Below are 9974 nucleotides of genomic sequence, written 5' to 3'. Positions count from 1 at the left end.
ATGAGGCACCACATAGTGTGACAACAGTAACACAATTTGTGTAACAAAAATCTCCAAATTGTTATGTCTTTTAAACAGCAACAGACTTCATGCAACTTTACTGTCTTTCTTATATTTCTTGGTCCCAACCATCTGAACTCCCCTTCAGACTTCACTTGTGTTGATTCATGGCTTTTCACATGATGAGCTTTTTTCCAGGTCTCATGCAATAAAGTAAAATTCGTGATCTCCTGCAGAAGAGAAGGTGACAGGTGGGCTCCCTCACGTGTGCAGCTTTCTCTTGCACCTTTGCTCTGTCTGCCCAAAGGCATGCTGTTGATCTCTCTGTTGGAAATACAAATGTTAAAACTATTGTGGCTGAAGAATCCTGACAGCCTCCTATCTGCCCAGCATGCACAGATGGATATTCCAGGCTGCTGCTGATTTTCACCCCACACTGCTTCCCTCTCATAAAGAAACACAGCATTGGCTTTTATTGCATCTCTGAATTCTCCTCTGATTCTCTTTTACAAAGTGATGTTCAATGGCAAGCAAAGCAAAGAGGAATTCTGAGGTCAACATCATGATGGAAAACTCATCTGTGTGAATGTAATAAATTTTTATTTGTAACAACCCAACACAGAAATCAGGATCCTGCTACATGAGATCATCTACAACCTCAGAACAAAAAGGTGACCCCCACCTAGACACTATACAGTGCTTTTTTTTTTAATGTAGTTTCTCTTTTTACTTCTGTACTGAGTCTGGCTGGGATGGAGTTAATTTTCTTTTTGGCAGCCCATATGGTGCTATGCTTCAGATTTTTATAACTAAAACAGTGCTGATAACACACCAGTGTTTTGGCTATTGCTGAGTAGTGTTTACTGAACATCCAGGTTTTCTCTTTTTCTCCACTCTTCCCCCTCATTGAGTAGGTTGCAGGTGCCCAAGAAGTTGGGAGGTGGAAAAACCAGGACGGCTGAGACAGAGTGATGAAAGGGGTATCCCATGCCACATAAGCCATGCTCAGCAATTAAAGTTTGGGGCAGAGAAACAGGAAAAAGGTGTCCTGACCTTGTTGAGGACCTCAGTATCATTGATATTGAATCAGCGCCAGGAGACAGGACATTGTGGCCTCTGGTTTAAGGAGCAGGTTTTCATTCTTGAATTTTCACATGATTTATGTAGTAATTTCCTGAATGACAGCTCTTCCATTGCACAGGGACCATGAGGAAAAACTCGGTTACCTTGGGAATGAAAGCTGCAGCTACAGGCAGCAATGCAATGGACATGCTTTTGCCTGGAACAGGATGAATATAAAGGTGCTCATCAGTTTTGGACATGACTTACATGAAAATTGCCACTTATGTTGTTATGCATGGCCAATACACAGTTATAAAACTGATATGGTTTCTTTTATTATAAAGGCTGTATGGATTTTGTTGCATAGTATAGATAAAAAATATTTAGGCAGAAATTCAGCTAGCAACATATATTCACTAAAATGCAAGAAAATAAATGATAGTTGAGGTTGCTGTGGCATAAGACATCTGCTCTTACCTCACCCCCAACAACAGTGTTCATTTTGCAGTGAAACAATAACTTCTATCAGTCTGACTCTGGGTGTGTGAGGTTAACAGGAGCAGGTGTAGCTGCCTCAAAGGACGCTAGCTTTGGGGTTTGACAAGGTAGCCAGATGAACCCCTCCCCAGTCATGTGCCTGAAACCCTCCAGAGCTCAGAGTCAGGCAATGGATAATAATCCTGTTGATGCTTATCTACTGAATGCTCTATGTTCCATGGTGTCACAGAGAATGGCATCCTGCTCTCCTCGTGGTGAAGGCCAGGTTGGATGTGGCATTGAGCAACTTGAGCTAGCGGGAGGTGTCCCTGCCTATGGCAGGAACTGAATGGTCTTTAAAGTTCCTTCCAACCTGATCACAGAACCAGAATCATTCTGGTTCTGTGATTCCAAGCTCTCTGCCTCTGAGTGCTGGTTGGCAGCAGCAGTACGTGGGTGTTAAACTCGGGCACATGACAAGAAGCTTGTGGTAGTTTCTGCATTGTGGAAGAATGTCTGCAAACCCACAGGTGGGTTTACAAGTAATTAAGGAATGGGCTGAACACAGAACCCATTGGGAATGAAGGCTGGTGAAAAGATGAGGGTTCATCTGGGCACACATTTAAACATAGTGAAGTGAGTGAAATTCATTCATTTAGACCAATGCCTAATCCTACAGTCAGTGCTTCATAATTGCACTTCAAGAGCTTCTGCCTATATGTCATACAACTTTAACAAAAGTGGATAGGTGTTCTTTCTTAGTTAAAGTGGTTTGTTCTCTTTTCTTGGCATTTAATTATCTGGGAAATTGAAGCAGACATTTGTTATATCTAGGTTTGGTGAGCCAATTTCCTGTAAACTGGCATTCCCTGAATGTTGAAGTTTAATTTCATTCCCTGAATGCCAGAGGTATGAAAGAAGTTCATTAATATAAGCTGATATGAACAAACCAGCAAAGAAAGCTTCATTGTTCAGACATTATCAACAGCTTAATTTATGATTACCTAGTGGAGACTGTGATGACACAGTTTGCCACACACTGGCTGCACGTTCCATAGCAGAACCACTGCTAATAGCATTGTCAAGCAGTGCAGAAAAGACAAAGCTAACTGCAGTCTGTAAGGTGACTCATCCAAATTCGTACCTGCTTATGTAGTTGGCTGCGTCCAACTACATAATTTTTTCTTAATTTAATAATGTTTGCCCCAAGATTTGAACCAGCCACTGTAAATCTTGTTTAGTTTGGTATGGTTGAGTTTTTTGGTGTGTTTGTCTCTTTTGTTTTCTGGTTGCTTGTTGTTTGTTACTCTGTTTTTTCTTAGCATATGACATAGTGCTGTTTAATAAGCAGACAAAGCAAAGAATTCCCAGGAAAGACAGTGGGAGCAAAAATAACCATACTTTTCAGGGATCATCACGTTAGGATTGTATGCAAGCTCAGCAGCAAGCCCCCGAATTTCTGGGGCTGAAAAGAATGACTGACTGCAACAGACAGAGCAAGGCTACTTTCTCCTTCATGGTGTTTCATGTAAGTCCTATTAAATCATGACCATACTTCAGTAACTGCTTACCACGTTTACCTCCTGTTGCCTGTAAAACCCTCACTCAAGGAAAGCTCTCACTAAAGATAGTTCAACTTCAGACTGTCTCTTATCTATAAGGGGATTCTCAGGAATAATCCCAGTGAAGTTTAGATCTTGCTGCCTCCCTTCCAACACCAGTTTAAACTCGAGATGGAAGGTTACTGCAGGTCTAATTGTAAAACATCACTAAATATATTCATATACATATTAGTATTGGAATATAGAATTACATATTATTTTGCTATATGGAAAGTCATTGTTTGCAGAAGTTCAAATTTTGGCCACAGTCTCAGCTATTAATGATGCCTAAAGTGTGTTTCCAATAGGAGCCTTATTCTTCCCACCCTGGACTAAAGCTTGCTTCAAATCCCTTCTATTTTTAAGCAACAATTCCCTCACTACAGAATGTAAGATGGTCCAGACTACTTTTAATCCATTTTGCACTACAGGGCAAATGATTCACAGGAAAGAAAGTCCTGTGGTAAAGTAATCATAAGTTTCTAACCCCACTGTCCTGCTTCCCAGACTCCCTGAAAAACCTCCTGGACACTTCTCTATGCATTGGACAGCTATGACATAGGTGCATCATAAGAGAGAACCACAAATGTGAGACTGGAGAGAAAAACATATTTTTCCTTCCTGAAAGATTTTTAAATTTTTTTTCCACATTCACATAAAATAATGAAAATCCTGAACTGTTCTGTGACTTGTGAAACTTTTGAATGATGTTAATTTACATTTTAACAATGGCAAAGCATTTCATTTCACATTTGGACTTTTAGTTTTAAAACTAAATTGGCATTTTAAAAAAGTCTTCCTGAACCATTGTCTCTTAAAAAATGAAAAGAGGATATTCTGACATTTTCAAAACAAGAAAATTAAAGTTAAATTAAAGCTATCAAAAGATTACATTTGTTCTCTGGGAAAAAACTTTTCTATTCCAATAAAAGGGCTTTTTTCCACAGAAAAGTGTCCTTTCTCAACTCAACTGCACATTGCTCAAGGCAGTATATCCAGGTGTAACTTTTTCCCTTTTTTCCTGTAGTTGTTTGGAAGGCAGAGGTAATTCATTCTGGAGTCTAAAACTCAATCTGAAAAGAAAAAGCAAAGGTGCCACTAAAATAACAAGTTATGAAAGGGTCTTGTCTAGCATACAGACCATTCACTTTGTATTTTTCTGCTTGCTGCTTTCTGAGAGAAGGTGAGGGTTGATATGTTAATGTTTTATCAGAGTGGTCTTCAGATCAAACACTCTTCTCCCATCCAACAAACATGCTGCCCCAAATATGGAGTCTAATCTTCAGGGTCAATTACACTGCATGGTTTCACCACTGTAGGTTTCCAGAAAAATAAAACTGAGAGAAAAAAATCTACAGATCCATTGGCATTTTTCCTCTATGCCACCGCCCAGTTGGACAGGTCTTTAGTTTGAGTTTTGTGTATGTTGAACTAGCTGTGTAGGGAGGAATACATTTCATGAAATGTCTGTATGACAATTGCTCTGTACAATGTAGCTCAAAATGCATTTCCTACTCATAAAAATAGGTGGGGTCCATCACTCATTACCATTGTCCAGTGGGAAGTGATATTTCATTTAGAATCTATGTGTATTTCTAAGGAACATTATTGCCTTGCGAGGGAAGTGACAAGATAAGAAGGTGCCCTGCTCCTCAGGAATTGGGGAGGAGTTCATCAGTGGAATAGCAGATTATCAGAGAGTTAAATCAGCACATGTCAGAGGAGGAAAAGAGCATTGGAATCAATAGGCATTTTCCTACTGTCCACTGTTGGTTTTGCATTGGGCTTTATGACCTTAGCCAAGAGAATTTGCTCAGAGCAGGGTAACATACTGAGTTAGTATTATGTGCTAGTAATGCAGCAGTGCACAGAAAGTCACCTTAAAGTAAGATGGAAATGAAGGCAGGTGATTCTGATACAAGAGATATCTAGAAGCTGTGAGAGTTCCATCTCCATGAGAATGTTTATGACAAATTCAAACCCTGGCTTTTAGAACTCAACCAAAATACAGCCTTGTTTTTAGGCTGTTCCATGGATGACACTGTGAGAAGAAAACTTTTCCACAGTATTGCTGAACTGCAAGCAGATTGACACTTCCAGGCCAAACCAAGTAGCTGGGATGAATGCTGGCAGAAGGCGTGTGCCTTGGAGCAAAGCGGGTGAGAGTGCCTGGCTTACTTGCTTATGAAAAGGTGGCCAAGTGTACTTCTGCTTCTTCTCCACAACCTGCCCTGCAGGCTGCAAGAGGATGCATTCCTAAGGTGGCTGTCCTAACTAAGAAAACTACCAGAGCACTTCCAAGAAAAACACTGACTTCCTAGATGCAGAAAAAAATGGCATGTCAAAAATACCCTTCCAAGCAAAAGGTGAAGCTAAAATAAACAAATCCCTGGAGGCTAGGCATTCTCCATGCAAGTCTGCCCAACTCAGTTGGTGGTTATCTACACCTGACTTCTGCAACTATGAGCTAACCACACAGATATTTCCTCTGATGAGGACCAGAGGCCCACACCCCTGGCTGTCTGAATGGAACTAGCTCTGTTCACAAGTCACTGCATATTTTAAATATGAAAAAAACTGGCTGTAGCATGTTTTTGCTAATGCCAGGAAAACCTGTGAAAAGACAAAAGTGGTAATTCCCAAATGTGTTCCATCTCCATGAAGGATTCATGAAAATTTCATTGTAAATCCTCCAGGACAAAAAAACATCGAGAAGTAGCTATATATGTTGCTACAGTTTAAGCACAATATGCAGTCACACTTAATTTGGATTATTCTTGGGTTATTTTTGTTCCTACAGCTATGAGCTATAAATGGTAGAGCCATGCTTCTGGTTAACTGAGGGAAGTGGAAGGTGGAGGAGAGATGGTGTGAGAATCAGCCTGTGAAAAACAAAGTGGGATATGTCAGAACTCATCTGTGAAGGATTCTCAGTTATACCTGACAGAGATTGTCATTCATGCAGGTGAATTTGCTGCCTCCTTGTTTCCAAACCAAATGTGTGCCCTTTGTGTCAAAAATCTATTATTATGCTATAAAATAACACCTGAAAAAAGCGCGTGTTGGTAAAACAATGGTCAGACACAGGTTGGCAAAAAGCGCTCAAAATCTTCAGCAGGGTCACCCTTGTGCACAGCTCTAGGGACTGCCTTGCACATATTCCCCATGTGTCACACATCGTGCAGGGCCAAATTATTCCAAAATGTTTCCTGCGAGTAGAGTCAAGAGTGCTTAATGAATGAAGCAAGCAGCAAGCAGCATGATAACAAAATTGTTCCTTGTTTAGTTTACAATTAAGTGGGATTACTTATGCGCAGGATTCAAGGATTCAGTAACAGGTTATTGAATAGTAAACAGTGATTTAAGGCTAAAAGCTGTGAGCAAAATCTGTTTTCTGATTCACTACAGAAACAAAAAGAATGTCAGCATTTTAACTGGAAAACAGGGACCTTTTGTTAGAGGAATTCTTGGAAATAAAAACAATGGTCCTTTATAGAACATTGGTATCACATCTAGTTTCTCAACCAAACTGAAAACACTAGCAACATTCACTTTTTTATGATGCTTGACTAAGGAAAAAAATCAACATAGATCTGTTTTTGTCAGCATATGGTAGAACAAACTGAAATTCTTAGTGAAACATGGAAAAGAATGATGTTTTGATTTTATTTTAGTTAGACTTTTCTTTTGCAAAACAAAATACATTAACTATTGCAGTAGTTGAAAGCAGAAGTACTATGAAGCAGTTAAGGGAAAACAATACAAGTTTATCATTACACCAGCTGATATGAAACTGATCACAGCTTCATAATTAAATTGATAAACTGAAGTATGTGTATGATCAATATCAGCAATGCTTCTTGCTCTTTCTTTGAAAGATGCTCTGCAATTTGAGTGGTGATTTGTTGATTGTCTGTGCCTCTGGAAACAGAAAAGAGGGAGCAATTCCATAATGTTGCCATTTTTGCACTTAGGCGCGAGAAAAGGCTAAAGCAGATGCTGTGGGAGCATGTTTGTTACTACAGGAATTTGAAGAGCATAAGGAGATAATTAGATATCTCAGTCAGTGGGCAGGTAATGAGCTGAGCTCTACAAGAGAAGAGTTTCAGTGATTTGGAAAAATTCACTTGACTGGAAATGTTGAAGGCCAGGTGGGATGGGGCTCTGAGCAACCTGATCTAGTGGAAAGTGACCCTGCCCATGGCAGGGGGAGTTGGAACTGGATGATCTTTAAGGTCCTTTCCAACCCAAACTATTATATGGTTTTCTGACAGGCAGTCTATGGGGAAGGCAGTTGAAAGCAGCGTCTGATAAATTATTAATCCCTCTAAGTATCAAGTGCCATCCAAAGAACCTTACAGATGGAGAGATTCACTGACCAGAAATATTGTTGCACTATGGGAACAATAAAAACAATAGTGGGAAAAGTTATTTCAAAGACAAAGCAACACAGAGGAAAGACTGCTGGAGGAAGAAGAAGGATTCAGAAGATCCAGATCTTTGATCCAGAATAATCACTAGGATGCAATAAATGTTGCATTTTCTTTTCAAATGTATGAGGCAGAGTTTTTAGATTATGATCATATAATTTTTTAATAACTTTGGTTGGAAGGAGCATCCAGAGCTATGACTGTTCTCTACACTCCTGCTCAGGTTTTGGTCTAATGTCCAGCTCGTGATAAGCCTTGATATATGCTGGAAAATTTTGCTCCAAAGAATACAAACAAAAAGAAAACATTAATCATTTCCAGACAATTTTTGATGATTAACTCAGGAAATAAATACCCCATGTAGGTTTATTTTGGTCAGTGTGACAGTGGTCACAAGGGTTGCAGATGAAGAGAGAGGCGAGAATGTTGGTCCGTGATCAGAAGGCTTGATTTATTATTTTATGATATATATACTACATTATAACTTTACTAAAAAGAAATAGAAGGAATGTTCTCAGAAGGCTAGCTAAGCTAAGAATAGAAAAGAATGAATAACAAAGTTCTGTGTCCCGGCAGAGAGCGAGACCCTGCTCTGCCATGAGCGGTCAGTAAATCCAAACATCCACAGGAGACCAATCACGCATCCACCTGTTGCATTCCACAGCAGCAGATAACCATTGTTTACATTTTGTTGCTGAGGCCACAGCTTCTCAGAAGGGAGAAAAATCCCAAGAAAGGATTTTTCACAAAAGATGTCTGTGACAGGTCAGCATAAGGCAGCACTGAATATATTTGGGGTCATACAAATACTGTATATTTGGGCTTTTTACAACATAGTTATTCATTGTAGTCACTTTCACAACAAATTGCAGAAAAACTAGAAAAAGTGTGATCAGTACCATGAAAGAAACCCTTTGGTGAGAAATACTGTGGGCATTTGTTTTAGTGTTGACTACACAAAAAGGGCATGACTGCCTCTCCTTCAGTCTTCATTTCATTCAGGTAATGTTATTCCAATCTAAGCAGCAGTTGCTGAGCCAAAGTAATCTCAGCTCTATGGATCCATCCATTCATTTTCACAAGTTAGATCTTCCTAACAGTTCTGACCTGCCAATAATATGCCTTAAGCTACATAGGTGCAGTGCAGCCTTCTGCAGGGAGGAATCACCTCTTATCTCAAATGAGATTACCCTCCTCATCTTTGATTTGGAGTTGTCCAGTGGAGTACTTGGTTTCCTGTCTGCTGTGGCAGAACAGAGTTTTCACAGTGCCATCCAGGCACTCCCTCCTGCTGAACTGTGCAGTGTGACTCTCCCTTTGGCCATCACTGAATACCACTAGTTTATCTCTGTTCCTGGAAGAAGTAGCAATGAATGAAGTGATGAGAAAACACTGTCTTTTATTAACCTGTCTTGCAGAGCTGTCTAACACAACTCAATGAAATAGGAAAATAATGTCAGGTGGAAAACCTCAGGATTTACATGGAATGGCATTAGAAATCTGGTCTCACAAAAAGACTTCAATACGTAAAATAATAGCTAATGGATGGTGAGATCCAAATTTTACATGACTTCATGCAGGGATCTCAAGGCATTTTGCAGGCAGAAAATCCATTTTACAGCAGGATCCTTCCTCCTCCTCAGAAGAGATTTGTAAGAGTCCCAAAACTGTTTTTCTCATTTTGCATGGAGGAATAGAGAGACAATACAGCTTCACAGAATGTGACTAGGAAGAGACCCGCAAGGACCCTCAAGTCCAACTCTTAAGTGAATCCCTTAAGTGACACCTTTCAGGGATCAAACCCACAGCCTTGATTTTAATAGCAGCACCATGCTGTAACCAACTGAGATAATCTCAGTCCTTGCCCAATATTAGAGGGGGAGCCAAACACCTGTGGATAGAGCTCAGGAGCCCTCATCCTGAGTCCTTTAGTACCCACATTGCTAACACTGACAACTGGTGATCTCCAAGCTATTCTGGCCAGTGTAAAGTTACATAGAACTAAATGAGGAATATTTTACAGTCATTTTGCCAGTGGTGAATTGTCACCTATCATTCAGGTAAAAGTGAATTTTCAGTGCTACATTCTTGCAAAACCCTTGTTAGATAACAAGGGTTATCTCACCAATCCTTTTCCCCTTCATCTGGAAATTTCCCAGCTATTCAAAATCCAGCCACAGTTCTAAATGTCAGTGTTGTTGTACCTGTGTCCAAAATGTGGTCCCTGTTAGTTACACAGGACTTACTTTTCTACTTTTACTACTGTGCCATCTGGGAAAGAAGTCTCCTTCAGTCCATCACTGTAGAGGCATTTCACTGTGTGATCTGGGAACACAATTTCTTGTGTGCCATGGGGATGATGTTTTTCTGTACAGAAGATGATGTAAAAGTCTGTCTAGTGTTC

At 40.0% G+C, this 9974-nt stretch overlaps 1 pseudogene; it reads right to left on the bottom strand.

Moving 5' to 3' along the window:
* Nucleotides 1–8734: 8734 nt before the first annotated feature.
* Nucleotides 8735–9974, bottom strand: part of LOC132070674 (centromere protein J-like) — a 40908-nt pseudogene continuing 39668 nt past the window's right edge.

The sequence above is a fragment of the Ammospiza nelsoni genome, chromosome 3 (assembly GCF_027579445.1).
Source record: "Ammospiza nelsoni isolate bAmmNel1 chromosome 3, bAmmNel1.pri, whole genome shotgun sequence".
NCBI lineage: Eukaryota > Metazoa > Chordata > Aves > Passeriformes > Passerellidae > Ammospiza > Ammospiza nelsoni.
The sequence above is the reverse complement of the archived record's forward strand: the minus strand, read 5'-3'. Positions and strand labels throughout refer to the sequence as shown.